Genomic DNA, 26,159 nt, shown 5'->3' on the forward strand with positions numbered 1-26,159 from the left:
AAAATTAAAATATATAAATATTTAAGTTTTAAAAAAAGAATTATAATGCATTCCACTTTCATTAATTTTTTAAAAAAATCAATAAAAAAAAGAAATGAGTACTCTTGGCCATTGATCCTTTGACTTTTTTTGCATGAGTCTATGTGTGAAGTCTCTATATTTTCCATTTATTGATGCACTATCATTTCCTCATGCTCACTCTCTGAATTCCTGGGGCTTTATAATAAGTACTGGAATGAGAAGGTATTATTTCTTTAAATATGTTATTTGGTATTGTGTAGGCTAGTCTAGGTTATGAATAGTTGGTGAAAATCTATAAAAGAGGTTAATGAAAGTCTGATTTGGAATCTTGTATTCACCAAGTTGAGATGAATTGGCATCTTAAAAATACTCAATTTGTAAATTATGAAAAAGGTAATCTCTTCATTTATTTAGATTTTATTTCTTTCCCACAGTACTTCAAAGCTTTCTGCGGATATACTTTTGTGCATATTTTGCTATAGTTATAGCTGTTCTGCGTTTTTAAAATATTTAAAGTCCATTTGTTCATTTCAGATGTAAGGAAACTCAGTGACCTTTAGGACTTGACATGGTAGGTTGGTTCCTGTTAGTTCCATCTACCATCACTAAAACACAGGATACTTGCTTTGATGCATTTCCCTTTGCACGTACAAAATTGTGGTGTTAAATACCTGTGTATCAATGTCCAACCATTCAGATCCAACAGGGATCCACTAAACAATAAATTCTGAGCATCCTGTGCTGTGCCCTGGCTGCTAGCAGGGGGAACATGAACCCACCTTGGCAGTTTCAAGGACAGAGTAGCCATTTCCCTCAGAAAGGGCGCCATCCTTTGCAGCTGGGGAAGGAATTATGGGGAGCTCACTGGAAGGAAAAGCTCCTATACGCAGCAATGCTGGCAGAGAAAGGAAGCTGGTGGAGGAGGGGGTTTGCTTGGCTTTTCCCTGATATTTGTTAACAACCTGCAGAGAAGATCTCATGTCTGGAATGTTCCATGTTGAGTTACCCTTTTCTTCCTGTCATAAAATTTTATGAGACCTTTTTTTTTTGTTGTTCTATTGCCTTTTTAAAATTTTTTTATTGTTGGTTGTTCAAAACATTACATAGTTCTTGATATATCATATTTCACACTTTGATTCAAGTGGGTTATGAACTCCCATTTTTACCCCGTATACAGATTGCAGAATCACATCAGTTACATTTTCATTGATTTACATATTGCCATACTCGTGTCTGTTGTATTCTGCTGCCTTTCCTATCCTCTACTATCCCCCCTCCCCTCCCCTCCCCACCCCTCTTCTCTCTCTACCCCCTCTACTGTAATTCATTTCTCCCCCTTGTATTATTTTTCCCTTTCCCCTCACTTCCTCTTGTATGTAATTTTGTATAACTCTGAGGGTCTCCTCCCATTTCCATGCAATTTCCCTTCTCTCTCCCACCTCTCATCCCTGTTTAAAGTTAATCTTCTTCTCATGCTCTTCCTCCCTACTCTGTTCTTACTCTCCTTATATCAAAGAAGACATTTGGCATTTGTTTTTTAGGGATTGGCTAGCTTCATTTAGCATAATCTGCTCTAATGCCATCCATTTCCCTCCAAATTCTTTGATTTTGTCATTTTTTAATGCAGAGTAATACTCCATTGTGTATAAATGCCACGTTTTTTTTATCCATTCGTCTATTGAAGGGCATCTAGGTTGCTTCCAGTCTTGCTATTGTGAATTGTGCTGCTATGAACATTGATGTAGCAGTGTCCCTGTAGCATGCTCTTTTTAGGTCTTTAGGGAATAGACCCAGAAGGGGAATAGCTGGGTCAAATGGTGGTTCCATTCCCAGCTTTCCAAGAAATCTCCATACTGCTTTCCAAATTGGCTGCACCAATTTGTAGTCCCACCAACAATGTACAATAGTACCCTTTTCCCCACATCCTCGACAGCACTTGTTGTTTGACTTCATAATGTCTGCCAATCTTACTGGAGTGAGATGGTATCTTAGGGTGGTTTTGATTTGCATTTCTCTGACTGCTAGAGATGGTGAGCATTTTTTCATGTACTTGTTGATTGATTGTATGTCCTCCTCTGAGAAGTGTCTGTTTAGGTCCTTGGCCCATTTGTTGATTGGGTTATTTGTTATTGTCTAATTTTTTGAGTTCTTTGTATACTCTGGATATTAGGGCTCTATCTGAAATGTGAGGAGTAAAGATTTGTTCCCAGGATGTAGGCTCCCTATTTACCTCTCTTGTTTCTTTTGCTGAGAAAAAACGTTTTAGTTTGAGTAAGCCCCATTTGTTTATTCTAGTTATTAACTCTTGTGCTTTACAGAAATATCAATCATTGCAGGGGTTAAAAGGCAGAAATCAACATGCTGTGGTTTTTTGTTTGTTTCTTTCTTTTTAAAAATTCAATATGGATAGATCTTCCAAAAAAAGTTGAATAAAGTAACTATAGAGCTCAATAACACAATCAATAACTTAGACTTAACTGACATATATAGAATATTTCAACCTGCATCAAGAGGATACACTTTCTTCTCAGCAGCACATGAATCCTTCTTTAAAATAGACCATATAATATGCCACAAAGCAACTCTTAGCAAATATTAAAAAAGTAGAGATATTGCCCTGCATTTTATCAGATCATAATGGAATGAAATTGGAAATCAATGACAAAATAAAAAATAAAAATTTCTCCATCACCTGGAGACTAAACAATATGCTACTGAATGAACAATGGGTTACAGAAGACCTTAAGGAGGAAATTTAAAAATTCTGAGAGATAAATGAGAACATAGACACAAAATTTCTGGGTCTTTAGAAGAACTCTTGACACAGATTCATAAAGGGACCAACATATGCAGTATGCATACAAATGAGTTGGGATGATACCAATAGCTTGGTCTTTATCTTCATTGCCAATCTAATAACAAGGACAAGGTTTTGAGAAAAAGACAAAAAGGTTTTCTTGACTTGCTAGCAAAGTAGGAACTTTGGACTCCTGCCCCAGAGGCTGTGATTTTCTCTGTCTGGAGTAACACAGGGCATTTAGAAGAACACAAGGGCGGGGAATCCAGATATTATCAGTAGATATAATTCATTAGTGTCCATCAGGTGTCTTTGAGTGACACAATGCTCTGGACCTCAGGTATAGAGTTCCTTCCTCCTGTCCTTCCTTCCTCCCTTCCTTCATTCCTCCCTTTCTCCCTTTCTTCTGGAAAGTGAAGGACAGCATAATTTAGTCCAGAACAGGAATAATTTAGTCTGCTTATCCTGCTGATATGGAGTGTGAGAGGTAAAATAAGAAGAAAAGGAAAAAGGTTTACAATAAGCTGCCTGTGGTCACGTAGCAAAGTTTATACTCAAAGCATGAAGTAGACCCCTGTTACAGAGACAGGCCAGAGCCAGCAAAATCATGTTGGAGCCCAAAGTAAAAGGGAAAATGCATGTTCATGTGTCCACTTGTCATTAACTTATATTTATTTTTCCTACGTGTTAAAGTAGGTACAAATATCTTTAAAAACAAGTGCATTTTCTCCACATCCTCGCCAGCACTTGTTGTTGTTTGACTTCATAGTGGCTGCCAATCTTACTGAGATGGTATCTTAGGGTGGTTTTGATTTGCATTTCTCTGACTGCTAGAGATGGTGTGGAGAAAAGGGTACACTTGTACATTGCTGGTGGGACTGCAAATTGGTGCGGCCAATTTGGAAAGCAGTGTGGAGATTCCTGGGAAAGCTAGGAATGGAACCACCATTTAACCCTGCTATTGCCCTTCTCGGACTATTCCCTGAAGACCTTAAAAGAGCATGCTACAGGGATACTGCCACATCGATGTTCATAGCAGCACAATTCACAATAGCTAGACTGTGGAACCAACCCAGATGCCCTTCAATAGATGAATGGATTAAAAAAATGTGGCATTTATACACCATGGAATATTAGGCAGCACTAAAAATGACAAAATCATGGAATTTGCAGGGAAATGGATGGCACTAGAGCAGATTATGCTTAGTGAAGCTAGCCAATCCCTAAAAAACAAATACTAAATGTCTTCTTTGATATAATGAGAGCAACTATGAACAGAGTAGGGAGGAAGAGCAGGAAGAAAAGATTAACTTTAAACAGAGACATGAGATGGGAGGGAAAGGGAGAGAAAAGGGAAACTGCATGGAAATAAAGGGAGATCCTCATTGCTATACAAAATTACATATAAGAGGTTGTGAGGGGAATGGGAAAATAAACAAGGAGAGAAATAAATTACAGTAGATGGGGTAGAGAGAGAAGATGTGAGGGAAGGGGAGGGGGGATAGTAGGGGATAGGAAAGGTAGCAGAATACAACAATTACTAATAGGGCATTATGTAAAATTGTGGATGTGTAACCGATGTGATTCTGTAATCTTCATTCGGGGTAAAATTGGGAGTTCATAACCCACTTCAATCTAATGTATGAAATATGATATGTCAAGAGCTTTGTAATGTTGTGAACAACCAATTAAAAAAATAAATTTAAAAAAAAAAGAAATCTTCATGCAACCCTAATAAGCCATATAACCCCTGAGAAACTCAATTGTAAAACTATTGAATTGAACAATGAAAAAAAAAGTGAATTAAAACTCATGTTATTTCAAGTTTAAGTATGTTATTTATAGAAATCAATTAATTTTTACTTTCCTGGATTTTATGGAAGCACCTCTATAGAACTGAGTATGAGAAAAGAAGGAGAGAAAAGAGAGAAGTAAACTGTTTTCAATTTCAAAGGGTGAATAGGGCAGACACAGTGGTACTTAGGATATGTTGCTAATGAGAAAATGAAGAGAAAAACAGAAGAATCCAAAGGAGGAGAGAGAGAATGAAATTTTGGTGTCAGAAGTAGAAAAAAGAGAACAGGAGGTAAGTTAGATAGAGTAGTGGCAAAGTTGATACACAAAACAAAATCAAAATCAGCTAATTAGAATTTCCTAACCCTCAAAATACAGAACATGGGAAAATTACACTTTCAGTGGGGGGGAAGAAAAATGAAAAGAAAAAAAGGCTAGAAATGAGGAGAGAGAAACAAATATGAATGTTGTGTAGGAGTCCTGGATCATTCAGTACACAAATAAGACAAAAACTGATCACAGATGTAGAAATAAAAATGGTCAACAAATATATGAAGGAAATATAAAGTAATGTTCAATAACTCATAGAGAAATTAAAACTAAACTTAGATTTAATCTCCCTCTAGTCAGAATGGCAATTATCAAGAATACAAGCAACACTAAATGTTGGTGAAAATGTGGGGAATAAGGTTCACTCACATATTGCTGGTGGGAGTGCAAATTGGTGTAACCACTCTGGAAAACAATAAGGTGATTCCTCAGAAAACTTGAAATGGAACCACCATTTGACCCAGTTATCCCACTAGGGTTATACTCAAAGGAGTTGAAGTCAGCATACTACAGTGATACATCAGTGTTTATAGCTGCTCAATTCACAATTGCCAAGCTAACAAGTCAAACGTGGTACCCTTCTTCATATGAATGGATAAAGAAAATATGGTGTATATACACAATGGAATATTATTCAGCCTTAAAAACAATGAAATTGTGGCATTTTCCAGTAAATGGATGGAACTGGAGAATATCATGCTAAGTGAAATAAGCCAATTCCCCAAAACATGTGGATGCTGACATGTGGATGCTGACCCATGACAAGAGAGGGTAAGAAAGGGAAGTATAGGACTTGATTGGATTAAGCAAAGGGAAATAAAGGGAAGGGAGAGGGTTAGGTATAGGAAAGACAGTAGAATGAATTGGATATATTTGCCTATGCTTATATGGGAATACATGACCACTGTAACTTCACATCATGTATAACCAAAAGACCCGTATCCAAATTGGTATGGGTTGCACTCCATGTATGTATAATATACATCAAAATATACACTAATGTCATAAATATCTAAAAATATCAAATAAAAAAGAAAATAGGAGGGAGATCAGTGGAATAGAGGAGGGAAATATAGGATGACAGGGAAGGACAAGAAAAGAAGCAACTGTCAAATGAAATTGACTGAATTATGTCGTGTTCATATATGAATATAACATAATGAATTTCACCTGTGTATACCTATAAAGCACTATTTAAAATAATAAATATGTAGAATACAAATAGAGGAGGGGAAGTGGAACAGAGAGAGGGAAGAGGGACAGATGGAGTAAGCAGTGAGGACTAAAATGGAGCAAATTATACTCCATGCGTGTATGATTTTGTCAAAACGAGCCCCACTATTATTCATTATTGTGAATAACTTTAATGCACTAATAAAAAATTTTAAAATAAAAAAATTAAATGCTATGCTATACAAGAAAAAAAGTGGGTCCCAGTTTTCTCCCATGATCTACTTACTCCTTGGATGGCCATGCTGTCCCCAGCTGGCACAGTCCTGTTGCTGGTTGATTGACTTTCTCAGGCTGATACAGAGGCAGCAGTGCTCTCTGAGCCAACCCCAAGCTGCTCCATGCTGCCATTAAAGTGGCAAAGGAATGCCTGAAAGAAGAAAATCTGTCCCACCCTCAAGGCTCCTGGGAGTAGGAGAGCAGTGCTAGGTGAAAATCTTTCATCAGGTTGATTAGGGAGCTGTTGCCCATCCACAGCTGCTAGAGGGAGGCCACAAAAAGGAACTGGCCCATGTCAATGGCACCAAGGCTGCTGTGGTATGGAGGAGAGGGCCACCACCTCCTCAGCCTCATCTTGTTTCTATGGAAGAAAATCCAAGCACCCTGCAAAAAAAAAAAAAAAGGTTCTGGATCTGAAGAAGAGCTAGATCTCAGAGGACGATGTGGAGGCCTTGCAGGGTAATAATATGGCTGTGGAAGCCTGCACCATCATTCAGACTGCCCCTTCTCCCCCACACCTGGGCACCATCATCTCCCAAACCTGCTGCAGATGATGCTGTGGGTACCCACCCACTGTACCAGGCAGTCATCTTCCAGTCTCCTACTGCCTCCCAGAGCAACTCTGGCCCATTCTGTGATGTGCATCATGGGTGTAGGGATCTACCATCTAGTGGCACGATTGACATTGGTCCCTTGACTTTCATGTGGTGGGCACAGTGGTTGCGGAGACCAAGAGCACCTCTCTAACATCCCAGTAGCCACACGCCTGCAAGGAAGTGGAGAGTTCCCAGTAACTAAGAAATGCAGCCCAGCAGTGGACAGTGGGCCTCGCCCTTTGCTATGGAAACTTTCTCTTCACCAACTTTTCTTCCCCGCCAGATCCCTGCCTGCCCTTTTCCGTCCCTGTTCCAGCCATATGTCAGAAGAACTGGACTCAATGCACAACAGAAGTTGGCTGTGTCCTAGCCCAGCTGCCTCGGTCTCTCCACTCCTCTCTAGAATAACTCCCATCAAGTGCTCTGAAAAGGCAGTCTCTGAAAGCGCTGTTGCATCCCAACTGGCCATCTTGGCTTATCGCCCGCCCATTGGCCTGACCTGCCAGCCTCCAGCTCCTAGGCAGGATCACCCTGCTCCCCAGCATCTACCACTTCCACCATGAAACCTATCCTTTTGTGCATTGTTCAACTAGCTGCTACAGAGGCCCTATCCTGCAGGTGGCGCTCTAATCTCTGTGGATCCTCCCGCTGCCCTCCTATTGGGGACCACAGGGAAAAGCAGGCACTGTCCACTGGTAACAAGGGAAGATTCTGACCCTCCAGAACCTCAGGAGCCTCCTCTTGAGCCTAGATCTTTTGTCCTGCCTTCACCACTGAAGCAGGTCCACCATGCTGGGCAGCTCAGGACACCTGGTCCATAGAAAAGCAAAAAGGTGAGGGCCCAAGTGCAGCCAGAGGAACTGATGGCAGCAGCAGTGGAAGTGGCTGTGGTGGCACAGGCACGAAACTTGGAAGAGGAGGAGGAGAATGGAGGGGGAGGGGGAGAGGAGAGAGAGGAGGAGGAGGAGGAGGAGAATGGAGGAAGAGGAAGAAAACAGCAAATAGAAATACTGCACAATTTGGAAATGGTGTCCCTTGCAATGAGGGAATCGAACTCTCCAAGCCTCTAGAGACCCAGGAAGACATTGCTGTGTGGAGCCTACTCCTGGGACTGGAAAAGGAAACACCATATAAGAGAGGGTCCAGGGGCCTCCAGTGAACTTCTCTGATAGCCGTGCTGCCCCAGGTGGCACAGCCCTGTTGCAGGTGTGCTGACTTTGGTGCAGCCTGATGAGAGGCACCAGGGCTCCCTGGGAAGCCTCAGACTGCTCCATGCCTCCAGAGAAGTGGGTAAAGCAAGGGTTGGATGAAGACCTTCTGCCCAGTTCTCTAGGCTCCCAGGAATCAGGAGATGGGTTGGAGGGGAAAGTCTTCAACTAACCCATTAGTGAGATATCTTCCACTCATAGCTGCTAGCTGGAAGCCCCCCACTAGAAACAAGCCCCCCTGTAGCTACCACTGCCAGTGGCATTGAGGTGAGCTGCCACACCTCCTAAGTGTCCTAGTATTCCTATGGAGGAAGACTTAGGACCCTGAAGAAAAAGTTTCAGTCTCCAAAAAAAAGCAGTATCATGGAGGATGACATGGAGGCCTTGGTGGGTAAGACAGACTGCAATGGCCTGCACCATCACTCTGAATACTTTCTCTTCACTTATGGCCCCTGCAGGGACTTTAGATCCATGGATCCACGTACTGATGCCTCCCAGATCCCAGCTATTCTTGCCACCACCAATGGGCAAACCAGGCTTCTTCCCCTGATCCTGTCAGCCTATCTTCCCTCAAACCAATTATTATTAATTATTATTATTATTATTATTACCACCAGGTTGACTGATTTCTTTTTAATTTTTTTATTTGTTTTTATTAGTTACACATGACAGTAAAATGATCTTGACAATCATACATTTGAATCAGATGTGGTGTAATAGACATTATTATTGCTGTATGTATATACATGACTGCATGACCAATGAGAAATCAAACCAATTATTGATGAGGAGGTTGTCTTCATCTGTCTGCTCCTGCTGCTCTCTGGATCTCTTGAGGCCCAGTCCCAATGTGGGTGTACTTGCTAGTAAGTATCAACACTCTACTCACTTGACAAGAGATGCTGCACCCCCATTTCTCTCCTCCCCACACCTCATATCCTGGGGCCTTTCCCCTTCAGCCTGCCTCCTGCAGAATGGAATCCCCACCCCTCAAGTGTGTGAATTTTTCCTTCTTCTCTTTTTTTCGTTCTCAGCTCTCCTTTAATCCCTTCCACCAGCAAACCTGTTAGCATTGGCCAGCCCCCAACTCTGGCAAGGAAATCTGCCATCTCCAGAGCTAATGCATCCACATACCTGACGCAGCAGCCAACTGCCCATCTGAGGTCCCTGGCATGGACACTACACCCTCTTCTATGGCAGAGATTGTTATAATTGTCCCAGGCTCAAATAAGCAGCTCCTGCCAGGCACCCAGGTCCATAACTCTATCCATTATAGGCAGGTGGAAAATGGACCAGTCTCTCCCAGACCACCTACTTTTAGGGTCTCCTGCCCCAACTCCTATGGGGAGTATAAAGTATAAGTATCCCTTTGTTCCACACACCACTCTTCAGCCCACATCTTAAAACCCTCATGAAGAACTAAGGAGAGCCTCTCTACGACACCCCATCCTCATGTTATTCCCAGTTATGGATCATACAGTGGATGCGTTCCTAGATGACAGAGTCTCTGTATGATCAACATTAAGTCTGCTGTCGAAGGTGCTATGGATACCACCCCTCTATGCAAGGCTGCCATCTTCTAATCCCCTCTTGTCTTCGAGCACTATTCCAGCCCATACAACAGGTTGCTCGCTGGTTATGGAACCTCCCACCCAATGGCAGCATTGCCTCTCTCCCTTCATCCACAAGTTGACATGTACAGCAGGTGCAGGGACCCAGCTCTGCTCTCCAGCATCCTAGTAGTGCTGAAACCACCCATCAGCCCCCCACCACACACACACATACATTATACATACTATGGATTACAACTAGGGCTGATGGTGGCAGTGACTGACTGCACAACTCTTTCTTTTTGGGCAACCCAGGAAGCCCAGCCCCTGTTATGGGCAAAAGCTTTCTCACAGGTAACAGCTGAGTGGCAGCACAATGCATCCAGGACCTATGGGTATCACAGCACTGTGGACCATTTTGCACACTAGCCCACAACCTGACAACCGAGGTACTATGCACCTGTCTGTTGTAAATTGTACCTCAAGGTTTTAGTGAAACACATAGCACACTCTATACACACACACAGAACAGTATAAAAATTAAATATTATGCTTACAAAATAACATGAAATTAATAATTCCATTTCCTTATTCAGGTGAAAAAAAATGTGAATATTATTTGCTGTGTTTGGGTTTTTTTTAATTTTTAAAAATCTTTTTAGCACTAATAATGCCTTTTTCATATACATTCCAAAAACCTTAAAGAATATAAATGGCTCTAACGAGAGGATAATGAATTCTTTTGTACGTTATGTGGTTTGTAATTATTTTCTTCTTAAAAAAATTCAACAAAGACTTGATTGTCACCAGAGAGATAATAACACAGGAGTTTTTTGTGATAAACAGCGGCAATTTTGGGTTCACTGAAAAGAATGAGCTTTTTAATAACAAAATTTTGTATGTGAATAAACACTGCAACTGATCTGGCAATTTGACTCAAAGGCAAAGACTGCTGGACAAAAGAACATCACCCAAAGATATAATCTAGAGTGGGGAAAATAAACTGGAAATACAGTTCAGATAAAAATGGACAATGTAAAATTCTCAGTTATCAATGTTTTCATATGGATTTTAAGTAGATTCTAATGGCAGATAGCTCATCTGTTACCATTAGTTACACTAAAAACTGAGCAGAATGGATCGCTTCAAAACATAAATGTATAAAATATACCTTAAAATTACATCTTTGAGACTGTCCACACATTTTGAAAACACATCTGGAACATAAGAGTGTGCAAGGTCCTAACTCAGCTTCAATCAGCTCTCTCTGGAAGCAATGAGCTTGGTGTGTGCAGCCTGCTGGGGTAGACCCTGGCTGGTAAGGCTGCATTTTCAGCAGGCACAACATTTCCACTTTGGTTTCATGTTTATCTGGGGGAGCCAGAGGCCTTATGACACAAGAGAGATAGTTGGGGGATACTTTGTTTTCATCTCCATGATATTATTTACCACATTCCCACACATGCTACTGATAATGAGTAGTTTTCACCAACAGTACAGAATAAAAGACATAGAGATAAAGCCACACATCTGCAGACATCCATCTGATCCTTGACAGAGGCAACAAAACATACACTGGGAAAAGACAGAATTTTTAAACAAATGGTTATCCATAAGTAGAAGAATAAAACAAGACCCTTATCCCTCTCCCTGCACAAAAATCAACTCAGAATCAATCAAAGCCCTAAAAATTAGACCAGAAATTATGCAACACCTAAAAGAAAACATAAGGTAAATACTCCAGTTTTTAGGCACAAGTGACTTTCTCAATAGGACCTCTAAAGCTCAGGGAAAAATAGAGTTAATAAATGGGATGACATTAAACTGAAAAGCTTCTGCACAGCAAGTGAAAAAAATTAAGAAAGTGAAGGGGGAACCTCCAAAATGGGAGAAAATCTGCTAACTACCCCAGCAGATTTCTGATGGAGGATTAATATCTAAAATATATAAAGAACTCAAAAAACTTAACACCAAAAAAATCAAATAACACAATTAATAAATGAGCAAATGAATCAAAGATACATTTCTCAAAAGAAGAAACAAAAATGACCAATAAACATTTGAAAAAATGTTCAACATTATCAGCAACTAGGGAAATGCAAATAACTACATTGAGGATGGAGAATGGGAGGGGTGGGATGATGGGAGATAAAAGAGGGTTCATGATCTGAAATTAAATTTCATGTATGTGTAAGTTCATCAAGATAAATCCAGCTACTATGAAAACCATAAAGTTCTAATTAAAAAAGGAAAACCAAAAACTTTCACCAAGATTTCATCACACACCAATCAGAATGGTAGTCATCAAGATAGCAAATAATAATAAATGGTAGAGAGAATATAGAGAAAAATAAACACATTTATACCGTTGGTGTAATTGCAAATTATTGCAAGTACAGAAGTCTGTATGGAGGTACTTCTCAAAAGACTAGGCACGGAACTACCATATGACCCTGTTATACAACTCTTCAGAATGAATGGCAGTATTAAAATCATCTTACTATAGCCATTCATGTATACCCGTATTTATAGCAGCACAGTACAGAATAACAAAGCTATGGAACCAGCTTAGGTGTCCATCAATGGATAAATGGATAAAAATGTGGTATTTATGCAGGATATTATTTCTTTTTTTGTACCAGGAATTGAACTCAGTGGCACTTAATGATGAGCACAATCCCAACACTTTATTTTAATATTTTAATAAAGGCAGGGTCTTTCAGAGTTGCTTAGAGCCTGGCTAAGTTGCTGAGACTGGGTTTGAATGTGTGATTCTCCTGCCTCAGCCTCCCAAGTTGCTGGTACTATAGGTTTGCACCACCTTGCTTGGCTATCTACATAATTTTAATATACATTTTTCTTTATTTAGCCATAAAGAAAAAAATAATATCATTTGCATTAAAATGGATGAAACCAGAGACCATCATTTTAAGTGAATTAAGTTTAACTCAGAAGGTCAAAGTTCATGTGTTTTCTCTGATACACAGAAGTTAGAAAGGAAAAAAGAAAACAAGGGTGGGAGTGGATCTCATGAACATCAAAGTGAGGTCTATAAAGGAAAGAGACCAAGGGGTGGGAAGTGTGGAGGTAGGGGGGAAGTGCTGGGGAGTGATATTAGCCAAATGATATTGTTATATTGTGTGTATTGCAAAGACATAACAACAAATTCCATCATTATATAAAAATATAACGTACCAATAAAAAATGTGGGGAAAAATAATGTGTGGCCTGCAAATAGTGGCTTAAATATTTAAGTAAGAATAAATGAGAAAATAATAACATCATAAAATAGCTACCATTCATCATATACCTGCTCATTTAGCACTAACACTTTCCTATAAAGCAGGTAATTTCAAGGACTGTTAGTAGTGAGGATGCAGAGGTTTACAAGGCTAAGCATTGCCACAGGTACAGTTCACACCACTGCAGGCAGAGCCATTCAGCATGGGTTTGCTTAGCTTTCTCATCTTCAAACAGGGATAACAAACATACTTTATAATTATTTTTCAAACATGTTTTCTTTACAAAAGTAAATAAAATTGTAAACAATTGATAAGAAATTAAAAGTCACATAAAGTCATAAATTTGGATATAAGTGCTCACACACACACAAACACTAGGTTAGGAATAAGACTCTTTTTTAAAAACACTCTCAAACACACACTGAGCTTTGCTCTTCCTCTCGGCAACCTGAGAGTCTACTGTCCACCATAGACATGAAAAAGCACATGTGATTCAGCTCATGTGAATTTTTGAATCTGAAGTGGATGGCCAAGTACAAGCAAGGCACCCAGGTCTCCCTCAATCTGCAAAGGCTGCACCAACTGCACCCTGCAGGTGGATACAGCCTGTCTCTCAACTTACTTCTTGGGGGGCTTCATTTTTTTCACCTTTTCTTCAGTGTATTCATCCAAACTACTCACATGACATCCTAGTGCCAACAAATTCCTGCAAAACAGAAGCTAACATGAGCTACCAGTGCCTTCCTTGTGTCCAAACAACCAAACCTAATAGTTGTGAAGGGGACAACTCAAAGCACAGTATAAGTCAGTTGTTTTAAAGCTAAACAAAACATTTTATTTTCATTTTTTTTTTTACTTTTAAATAAAGTAAATATGAAAATGGCACATATCAAATCTTACACTAATACAGAAGATTATTCCATGATTGAAATTAGCTCAACTCTAATAACCATAAGCTATGCTAGTAGATCTCTTTTCCTCTTATCTTAATATTATTTCCAATATGGATTCCCTTGCCAAAAGGAATCTGAAATATAAATTTAAAAAAAATTGTTAAAGAATGACTACACCTCTGCAAACTAAATGGTTGAATTTACAGAAAATTCTGGTAGAATAAAGAGCTAAAATACTAAAATTAAAATTACCATTATTGTACATGTATATTCTACCATGTGTTCATGATACTGTTACTTAAAAAAAAAGAAAAAGAAAAAAAACCTCTCTCAAGGAAATTTGCAAGAGTTGATCTACTGGGTAAATGTCCTTGAGACCAAATGGCAATTGATCTCCCTAATAGGTGGCTTACATAAATATGAAAGTACATTAAGTTAGAATAACTTTATCTTTTGTCTGCCAAAAGTCTATTCTTCCAGAAAGAACACAAATTTGGAGTGAAAGCATTTGGAGTTGCTTACTAGTACTTACCAAGTTCTTTCCTGTCCCATTTCTATTTTTTCTCAAGATTCTCTATCTTGAACACACACATGATAAGAACTCCTATCTTTTTTAGGTAACAAGTGGGTTATTTTGTGCAAAAGGTAGTTTTAAACAAATCTTCCCAGTATGAGACCATTTTTATAGTTTCAGTTCATCTTCAATTGCTTAAAGAGAAACCAGCAATCTTCTCTTATTATTAAATATCACACAGGAAAAGCCATAGCTAAGAGAGTATTTTATTTTGGTTGAGTTTCAACAATTAGAGTCAGGTTACTCTCATAAATAATTAACTATTAAAATTTCTTTTACAAATTTGAAATATTCTTTCCCTTAGGGGAAGGGAAATGGTAGGCACAAGATGGTGGACAGAGAACATAAAGCTGTGCATTCAGTACATGATTTTGGTCACTTTTCCACAACATCGTGGTTATTTTCTTATATATTTTACTAAGCCTATATAATAAAAGACAGTGCTAAACCTATATGTGAAAGCAAATTTGATAAAACATTCCTCTTCAATTCTCATAAATATACGCAGTTCTAATTATAAAGTCTCTACAATATATTTGCCCATTTTCATAGACTAACATAATACACAAACTCATGGAAGTATCTTGCTATCCAGTTAATTTTGCCTAGATATGCCTTTATCTTCATAAATATTCAATGAAGCCACAAACAAAGGTACTGTAACTTTTGGAATCTATCCAAATTTTAAAGAAAAAAAATGATCAGCAGAAATCCCATGAAACAGAAGGGAAACCAATCTCTTACTTTATTTTGCTTTTTGTGTTAGTTGTTTGAAAAACACTAGAAGCAAACATGAGGTTTTCTATATATTGTCCAAGAACTTGGTTTTCTGATTTTAGCTTCATATTTTCTTCTTTAACTGCAACTACTCTTGCAGACAGATCTTCAAGTTTGTGTTGGAGTTCCAACACTTGATTAATAAAGTCATGTTTTTTTTCTTCCAGTTCCACTTGATTTTCAGCGTCAACTGCATCCATGTTTTCTTTTCATTATCTTCAAGGAGATCTTCAGTTTTCAGCTATTTCAAACAGTGTAATGAATGACCTTTTACACTGAATACATACACCACATCCTGCTACCTGTGTAGCTACCTACCTATCTAAATATCATGTATATGGAGATATCTGGACATATATCTGCCTGGATGGATCAATATCAATTGAGATTTTGATAGAGGAATAGATACCCACGTGTTTGTTGTTGTTGTTTTTAGTTATTTTTTTTAGTTGCAGATGGACACAATATCTTTTTACTTATTGTTTTGTTGTCTAATGATTTAACTCATCGCCTTTCACGTGCAAGGCTGGTGCTTTACCACTGAGCTACAGTCCTAGCCCCCAAATGTATTTTCTAAATAAAAAAATGTATCATTTAAAAGGGGACTGAAAATAGAAAAGAAGTAGGGGTTAAAAGGTGATTAGAAGCCATGAGTGAGGGAAGAGAGAACCAAGTCCTAGACACCAGGTTTGCTCTGCAGCATCAGAAATCAGAATGGAGGGAAATTCAAAGAAGCAGGACATGGAAAAGGATAAAAAAATAAAATCAATGTTCAGGGAATATTTGCAGTATGTGAGCAAGAAGTCATCTGGACAAATGTGTGGAGAACACCATGCTAGAATTCACATCAGAACTGTGCTTTTGAACCCCTGCTTTGAACACCTGGTGCTAATGATACATCAATGCAGGTTCATCAGGGTAACAAAGACACCTCTGTGGATGATGGGGCCTTGCATGGCATGGGGTAACCTCTACATTCCTCCTCAACTTCTTCTGGAAAACTAAAGCTGCTCTAAAAAAATTTAAGTCATAAAAATAATCACGATATCTGCCTCCATGAAGTTTTGAGTCTCACAGAAAAGGCAAATATTGAATAACTTTGACAAGAAAGATTATGTATTGAAATTAGAACTATAAAAATTCTGTATGGTGCTGTAAAAGAGGACAAGAAGTGGTGGGAAAATCCCTACCAAAGAAGTGGCATAAGTAGAAACAGTGTAAGAAGGAAAGAGGCCGTATGAACCTTAGGCAGAGAACTTTCTAGTGAAGGGAAAGAGAACAGACAAGGCAGCAAAGAGTGAACTCACGGGAGGAGGTCATGGGGGCTGGAAGACAGGGAAGAAGGGAAAGTAAGACACAGATGTAGAACAGCCTGCAGCTCCTGTGACAATTTGGGGTTCAAGAGCAATGAGAAGCCACTGAAGGGTTTTAAGCAACCTGTGTGTGGGGGCACATATTTGCATGTGTAAATGTGCTATTCCAAGTGCAGAATGTAGAGAGAGGGTGGGAGAACCAGTTAGGAGACTGTGGGTAGTCTGGATGACAGTTGGTGACAGTCTACATGGGGGTAGTGGGGAGGGACAGATTGGAGCTATACTTGGAGGGACTAATGATGGGCTGGACACAGGGTTAAGACAAAATTAGGTATCCAGAATGACTCAGGGTTCCTTGCTGGGCAGCCAGATAAGTGGCCCATGAGCTCAGCTAATGAAGAGCCTTCAGGTGACACTGCTTCATCATACACTGAGGAACACTGGGATGCATACCTCCTGCCCTCAAAGCAGGTGTCTGTGTTAAGGATAAACACTGGGGCACTTTTGAGCAACTCTGTGGTAATTAAATCATGGCATGATGAGAACAGCTGCAGAGAGTTAGCTCAAGAAGAACAAAGGCCCCAGTTTAAACATAAAGATTCACAATATTCAGGACTGGGAAGATTGCTGCCAGAAAGAGACCCCCCCCAAAAAAAGAAAAAGGTACAGAAGAGGGAGCAGAGGGAGGACCTCCTGCTCCTATAGATAGCAATAACAACTTGCCCTTACATACTGTCTCTCCCCCTCTGTATCACTCTTCTCCACCGTCCTATCTCCCTCATTCCTCCCTCTCCTACCCCCACGTATGTACCAATCCTACAACTAGCACTCAAGGAAAAATACTCAGCTAGGAGAACATCACTGACTATGTGTTAACTTCTAAAGAATGTGTTCTACAAAAGTATGTTGTGTGTTGCTAAACACCATTATAATACTAATTTTTGAACCATGACTTATTGATTCAGAAATTAAGACCTGGAATTTGAACAATATTGTATCAACTGAACAGGAGACCAGATACTAGATCTTGAGCTAGGTGGTCCACTCAGGGACACCTGGTTGCATACTCTAGTGATCTGAGCTGTTCCGAAGGAGATGTCAGAACTTCATGTTGTTCTACAATATGCAAATGATAGTTTGGGTATAAAGTAAGTCATATGCTTACAATTTACATGGGAGGAAGCCACAGAAAGAGTACCATGTTATATTTAGATTAAATCACCCCTTCATCTAAAATGAGGGTTTGTTAATTCTCAGGATTCGATGAAAAAAGTTGTTAATCCCTCTGAGATATACTGTAAAGCCAGCAAGCAGAAACCCTTGATGGTGCTTGCTCTGCTGTACATAGGTGATGCCAAAGGCTTCAACATAATGCTGTCATTGAGCCCCCACATCATGACAAGAAATAGATACACTAATATTGCCACTGAACAAGGAGAACAAAGTGTAGGATCAGTGAAGCTGTGTTACTTCAGGAAGATCACCTTGGTGGAGGCTAGTCCTTGACACCAGGCTGCCCAGTGCCAGAGACTGTTCTCTCATCTACTCTGCTGGGGCCCTTGCCAAATCAGTACAAGAATAACAACAACAACAAACAAACAAACAAAAAGAAAACAGAAATCACCCTACATCCTTTGCATAGTGGAAATGAACACGGTGTAAATTTGGGAGAAGGAGGGGCTTTACCCCTCTAATTTGATTTTTTTAAATACTAGTAGAATTATTTTCATCACAAAACCATATAAATAAACACTATGTATCTCTATGAAATATCTGCAAAGAAATGCTAAGAATTATCACATGAAAAGGTGTGTTAGTATTCAGTATAGGGAAATACACTACAGTTTACATAGCTAGTCATTAATCAAACCATCCACCAGTAGCTGTCATCAATGAGAGTGGATTATTTGCAGTGGGCAGGGCTCAGCATACTACATGCAAATATGGTGTGTACATTCCAGGGCTTACTCTTTGGATCCTAGCTTCTGACCACTAAAACTACAGGAATGTAGCTCAGATTTAACCAAATTATGTTGTAAAAGATGGAGAGATTATGAGCTTCAAAGAATTACTAAGCATAATGGACAAACTTCTGTGACACAGAGAAATATAGGACATACTACATACAAAAGCCCAGTGTTGAGACAAAGTGCACTCTTCATACAGGCATACCTGTCATGTGTCATCTTTCGTAGAATAATAAGTTACTTGATTGGTATGTATTCCTCCTTCTTTTAAGTTACTAGTAGAAACTGGGAACACCTCTAACCCCAGGTACCCTGAGGATGAAGCAAGAAGATCACAAGTTCAAGACCAACTTTAAAGAGAATTTTTCTCAAAAATTAAAAGGGTTGAGGGAGTAGCTAAATGGAAGAGTGTCTCCTGGTAAAAGCCCCAGAACCCAAAACAAAACAAAACAAACAAACTACTTGAACAGACAAAGTCTGTGCCCAATTTGTTTATTTCTCAAATTCTAGAATCTGAAACACTGTTTGTTTAAGTTTTATGTTTTGGGTCCTTGGTAAAATGGCTTTAGTGAAAATAACTCTTTATCATTAGCAAAACAGAAACCAAAATAACAAACCAAAATGTACATGGTGAGTAATCTATTTGAACAAAACTAGTTCTACAAGACATCAAAAATGAAAGGGACAAAAGTCACAGACTTTTCAAAATAATTTTCTAAACTTTTTACATAAATTTGAATGTGTATTCATTTATTCTACCCAGCCCCAGTTTTACCTTTGCAAAGGGAGAGCAAATTCAAGAGATCCACGGGTAGAAAGCCAGTGAAGAGCAAAGTCACCTTTGTGAGATGATTTTAAAAAAAGCTCTTCCCATCAGAGCTCTTCCCAAAAGAAAAGACTATTGTTTAGACAGACAGTCTCAGAAGACTCTCTAAATAGGGTGCTGTGACTCAGTATGCCTAGACACAGGAAAGGCTAACTCTACCCTTTCTAGCTACTGACAGTACACAGATGTGAAAAGTGTGAAGTAAAAATGACACTTATTTAACCCTTTGAACTCAGCATCCTTTAAACAGGTCAGATCAGTACTTCTCAAACCACCCATGACAAGGTAGTAGTTTTAAATTTCCAGTTCCATCATGGTCTTCATCTCTAATAAAATACAATAAAACTTCTAGAAGAATTAACATTTCAAAATGAAGACATAAAGGATACATACTCACCATTTCAAGTTATTAGCTTAATAGGATTAAATTTCTCCCTTCAACATGTATAAAATGTTTAATCCTTTACTCTTAATATCCCTACTCATTTAGTCACAGACCAGTAACCAGTTTTGACTGGCCTGGTTCCTGATCTCTGACCCACACTCAGAGTGGAAATCCATTGGATCACAAAATTTCCATGTTCTGTAACATCATCAATACCTGGAGGATACCTTTGGGGAATGCTGACATGAAGCAAAAAGGCAGAACATAACAGGGTTAGAGCAAAATTCCCAGCAAATATCCATCCAATCCACCTACACATTAATGGAAAGTTCTAGCTGGAATTCAACTAACTTCATAGCTAAGTTAAAGTAAAACATTCCTTTTTGTATTTTTTTTTAGGTGAGACAGATTGAAAAATGAGACAGATTGAAGTTGTCATTGTGTGCCTGTTCAGGCAGCTTGGAAAACTAACTCTACCAGACAACGGTGCTGTCTCTTATCGTCATCTCTAACCTGGGACCTAACAGGAAATAAAATACTCTAAGGCATCAGACAAGCAATGGTGCTTCAACAGGTGGTGAGTAGAGACCTAGAGCAAGAAGTAGCACTCAGGACTGTGCCAAAGGAAGCTGTCTCAGGATCCCAGGCCCTCATCAGATTAAGTGTTAGTAGTGGGCTACCATCCTCTGTGTTCCCTGCTCTCTACACCCATCTATGCCTCAAGCTCACGTGGGCCTCTGCCATGCATACTCTTCCCCTGATGCCCACACTACTGCTCACTCCACTCCTTCCAGCATTTGCTCAGATCTCATTTTCTCCATGAGGTTCACTAGTCTTGCTCACAGGGCAGTATGCCCACCCATTTTACTCCTTTATTTTTTCTTCCAAAATACTCAACACTTTTAACAGATTAGATCCCAATCTATTTGTTAGTTTATTGTCTGTCTCCCTGCACTTGTAAGAGAAGAACAAAGGAACAAGGATTTGCATTTTTGTTCTTTTTAAAAAAATATTTGTAGATGGACACAATATCTTTATTTTATTTTTAAGTGGTGCTTAGAATGGAACCTAGTGCCTCACACATGCAAAGCAAGCACTGTGCTCTACCAATAAGCCCCAACCCCAACCCCAGTCTTTTGTTCTTTGATTTTCTCCAAACACCGAGAATGTGCCTGATGCATGGCAGACACTTAACAAGTTTTATAAACTAAAACAAATCCTGTGTAAGAGGGTGTGGTAATTACATAATTTTAATTACAGGAATATTTTTTTTCTTTTTAGCTCTAATTTGATTAGAGACATCAATAAACAACATGATTGACTTATTCTATACTTATGTTCGTTTCATCCCTTGAAAGTCATCTATACTCTCACAAATCACTCTACTGCCTTAACAAAACCGGTTAGCTTAACAAAGCCAGTTTTCATTGTAATCCTTGAAAGTGTACATAGCTGTCCCTCAGAATACACAGAGAGTTTATTCCAGAACTCTTCATGGATATTTAAGCCCATGGATGCTCCAGCTCCTTCTTTAAAATGGCAGTGTTTGCATATAATCTGATAGAACCCAGCTGGATACATTAAATTACCTCTAAATTATTGTATTAGTCTGATGGAAAGTAGTTAACAGGCAAATAGATGTTACACTATATTGTTTAGAAATCATGACAAAAAAGGAGTCCACATATGGTCAGTGAAGATGAAATCATTTTTCTTTAATATTTTGGATCTGCAGTTCGTTGAGTACATAGATGTCAAAAACAAAGATTACAGAGGACCAACTTATCAGCCATGGCATTAGGAGTGAAGAAGACATCCCCTATCCTTGCATTGGTAACTATATTTTCTATCTTCTTAGAGACCAAAATTATAGCATTAGTGCCATAGTGGCACTGGATGACAGCCATATGCTGTTAGGAAACACATTCCTCCATGGAAATAATGACCAGTTTCTCTAAGTGCTGAAGAAAAATTTTGCAAACACAAATGAGGACTTTTTAAAAGTCTTAATATATTACCAAGTTAGAAATAAAAGCTTCATTCTTTTCTTTCTTCAATCATTATAAAGGTATAGGACTTATACATGAAACTGTGTTTTAAAACAGCTCTAATCCTAGATCTAAATATTAAATAAAAAGTGAATGTGTGTCAGTCCCAAGGTAATCCCTGCATGGAACTCCACCTTCACCTTTGCTTCAGGGAAGAAGGAATGTCACTGTCCTCTCAGGTGTCTGGAATGAAACAGCAACCTACCCTTTCATGTGGCATTCTTGAATTCTGAACCAACTCTTGCAATCATGCCCTCTGTTCCCAGGCCAGGCAGAGTGGCGACACTTACTGCCTATCCCCTGGGCAAAATAGTACAGCTTCCCCAGTGCAGGGACCTGAGAATATTATCTCCCTCCTCAGCATTCTTTAAGCTCTTACCCCTTACAGAATAAAAGCACACTGCCCAAAGTCCTTTGTGATATAACTTCTACCTGAGTGGCTAGACTTCCCACTACTTTGTACAAAGCACGGTCCTCTCTTCTATGCTACTTAAAAGCCAGTGCAAATGCCCAATTCCTTCCCCTTCTCACTTTACAGATGCTGGTTCCTCAGCCCAGGAACCAGCATCTGTAAAGTGAACCATCTGGTCCTGTGCTGACTGCTGCCAACAGGTACTATACTCAGGGCTAACATTTATCTCCTTGAAGCTTCCTAGTTTCTCAGAAAAGTCCTATGTATTCTTTTTCTCTCTGGGACTATTTGAGTGTCTTTGCTGAGCTAACCAGAAAGGTCCTAAAAGGTAAACAGAGCACCTTTGGGCCAAGGTCTTTCTGAATTTGTGTCCCCAGTACCAAGCACAGCCAGGCTAGCAGAAGGAAAGCAATAAATGTTAAAGGGACAGATAAATAACAGAGGGGACCTGCCTGGTGTTATTCTATAACACAGAGCCCTTACATGATGCTCCTGTGAAATATATCCCATATCAACTACAAAATCTATGCAGAAAACTACCAATTTAACACACCAGACAGCTAAGCAAAATTCCTAAAGACACACATACCCTTGAATACTTTACTTGCCCAGAAGGGGTCCTGAGAAAACACAAGGAAGTATTTATGGAGCACAGCCCATGAAATGGGCAGATTGCAGCAGGACTTCAGGGACCCAGGGCTCAATCACTTCCTGGAGCCACATGAAGCTCAAGTTCCTTCAAAGCATCTTGGATCAAGAAATAGTAACTTGAGGCAATAGGCTATGTGTTATATGTGTGTGTCTCTGGGCAACTGTTGCAGTTCAGAATCTGGAAACTCAGAGTGCTTTGAGTACAGCAGGAAGAGCCCTTATGACACTGAATGGAACTGAACCAAAGTTAACCAGAGTAACAGTCATGGGAACTTTCCCTCAGTTTTTGAAGAAGATACATAACAAATAATTCACTGCAAAGCATAACTATTGAGGTAATTTTTGAGCTTGCAAAGGACAGTGTCTTCACTGAGCACAGCTTCGGAGAATGGCTGCACTTACCACAGGGGCATGGGAGTTGCTCTTTTATTTTTCTCTATGAGCTCTTTTTCAATCTTCTTATCCTATAATCATCTTTCCTTAATCTTGAAACTTTTGGTGAATATTATCTAATTCCTCTGGCAATCAATAATTTACACATTTACAATCTCTCCTACTGATTTTAACTGCTGGCTCTTTTTATTAAGCATTTATCCACTTTCTCAATTTTTAAGAGTCAATGCACACAACACCAAACTAGATAACAATTAAGTGTTTTCTGATGTAATAAACATCTAACTGTTGTTTGGTTAATGCAAGGATCTCATTTTCTGGACATGCTTTGACAAGTTTTGTAGTGAAAACCAGTTCTCAACTGTAAGTTAGAAAACCTGGGTTGCAGCACGATAGATGCTACTCACTAGCTATAGGACTAGCATTTAACAAGTCTGCAAAGAGCCTCAGCTACGTCTTCAGATAAACAAATAACATCTCATAACCATGCTCTGTAATGACAACTCAACCTGATATTCTGTGAGAGTACAAAGCCATCTACAGAGGCATACTACAGAGTGGTGTGGAGTAGCTGATACTAACATTAGTAATAAATGCTCTTCATTCATACATCATAGCAATAGACTATTACTTGGAAGTACAATTTGTATGTTCAATCAAGTACAACAAAATACTACAAACTTTAGGATATTTAGAATAACAATATTATAAAAATGAGAATATTAACAAGGTCCTACTAAAAACAGGTCTTTCAATGTACTGAAATATTCTGAACTAAAATCTTTAGAAAATCAGCATTTGGAAGCATTTAATCACAGATATTGGACTACTATGTACAGCTGAAAATAAGAGGAGATGAAGATTTGACACAGGAAATAAGATTGACTTATTTCTTTTACTTCAGGCTTGAGGTGTTATTTAAATGGCTCAGAAATCTCTGCTGCCCATTGTCTGTTAATCCCATTTTAAAGTATAACTTTCACCCCAAAGACAGATAACTTTCAATGACTTGGCAACTGATCCATCCTTAAATGAGTCTACAAATAATCTCAGTCCATCTAGAAAGTGAAAGTAAAACCTATGCAAAATTAATATGCTGGAAAAAATCAAACCAATTGACTCATGACATCTCACAGCAGGACAAAGGAAAAAAAGGGTTTATATTAAGATGAATTAAAAGAATCTGAAAATATATTTTAACATCATGTACCTGAACATACTGCCAGTCAACTTCAATTTTATTCATAACCCACAGTTCCTGGATATTCTCGGCTAGTTTTACTCTTACCCTCTCTGGATGACGAGGCAACAAGATCTAAAATTTAAAAATATATATATCAGAAACATGAAAACAAGTAGCAAAAATGCAGGGTCATAACACTTCCTCATAAGCAATTAAGATACAACAACAGAACTTATCCTAAAACACCTATTTCCACAGCCCTCTTTAGGCAAATCTGGGATTTTTTTTTTCATGGTGAATACTTAGGTTTCTGGGAGAATTAATGAACAAAATAAAGTAAATGAAGTATTGATGGGAACTGCTGCAGGATTTTAATGGACATGTGACAACCACAAAGGGGTGCATTATTGAAAGAGAAATCATTCCAATGTTCTTAACAAACCTGGCTGGTGTTCACTGGCTGGGAGATGGCAAGGTAGTGCCTCAGTTATATTTCATGGGCTCTTTGAGCCTATGGATATCTGATTGCAGTAATTTGTGTTTTTCCCTTACCTGTACTCTGGTCTTTTCAAGGAAAAAAACGATTTACCTATTCTCACTACACGCAGAAGCAGGGGCAAGAGCAAAAGCAAGTCTGGAAGTCTTGCTGTGAGCACTATAAAAATCTAAGTTTGCTAGTCTCAGGGCTGATATAGCACTTGATTCACTGCCATTGGTCCATATTTATGCTAACTAGGACTTGGAAGAAGTATCAATGTTACTGATTTGAAACTCAAGCTAATGAGGGCTTGGATATACTATAGGATGCTATTGGTCAACTCTGGAGTCCCCACTTCCATTCAATTCTATCCCACTTCCATTTTCTCCTGCTTGTCCAGGAAATTGGAGGCTGAGGTCCTGGGATGGGGCTGCAGAGCTGCATGGAGTGGGCTTCAGCCATAGGAGTCAGTACCATGCCCTAGCCTGGCCACAGAAGGGTGACAGATCAGGGTAACTTGACTCACAACACCTAAGGACACCCAATCTGCATGGCAAGCTCCACATTTTACAGGTTCTGCTTGCCACAGGCATTCTGAGCCACCCTGGTCACCATTCATTCCATTTACCCCAATTTGTCTGATGACTCAAGTTTTTGGTTTTGGGTGCCCTGCCCTATATGTGCACTGCTAATGTCTACTCCAGCCTGAGACTCACCTTCTTACTCTCCTACCAGCACCTTGGATAAATGGACCATCTTAAGCAGGGTACAATTTACCAATCCTTTTTTTGATTATTGTGGCAGTGTTCCATCAGGAAGTTTCTCCTGCATTTTTGTTTTTAGAAAGGTCATTGTTTTACATTTCACCTGAGAGCCAGAACTCACCTGGTCATTTGTCTCTTTGTGGGATGGTAGGGAGGATCCAAGGGTTGTCTCTCCATCCTGGGTAGCTGTCCAGCTGACCCTGCACTAATTCCAAACTGAGGAACCACTGCCCTGAAGGCCAGGTAATGATGTGTCAAGAAAGTAACTCAAAGATCTACTTCAAAATTCTTTTCTAGTGGGGATTATTTTTCTATCTCTGAGATAGAATAAGTCTCAACTTGTGGTAGACAAAGACTCCAAATTTGTTTTTCAATATTATATTTTTAATAGTACATCTCCTCATTTCCTGTGATGCCCACAATCAGCTGTCAATTTTCACATACAAAAGAAAGCCCACTGAAATTTAGATTGAAACTTCAGTGATCTATACGTTAATTTGGAAAGAAG

At 39.1% G+C, this 26,159-nt stretch overlaps 1 pseudogene; it reads right to left on the reverse strand.

Moving 5' to 3' along the window:
- Nucleotides 1-8,838: 8,838 nt before the first annotated feature.
- The window catches only part of LOC144373483 (short coiled-coil protein pseudogene), a 56,495-nt pseudogene continuing 39,174 nt past the window's right edge, over nt 8,839-26,159 (reverse strand).

This window comes from Ictidomys tridecemlineatus, unplaced genomic scaffold (assembly GCF_052094955.1).
Source record: "Ictidomys tridecemlineatus isolate mIctTri1 unplaced genomic scaffold, mIctTri1.hap1 Scaffold_411, whole genome shotgun sequence".
Taxonomy (NCBI): domain Eukaryota; kingdom Metazoa; phylum Chordata; class Mammalia; order Rodentia; family Sciuridae; genus Ictidomys; species Ictidomys tridecemlineatus.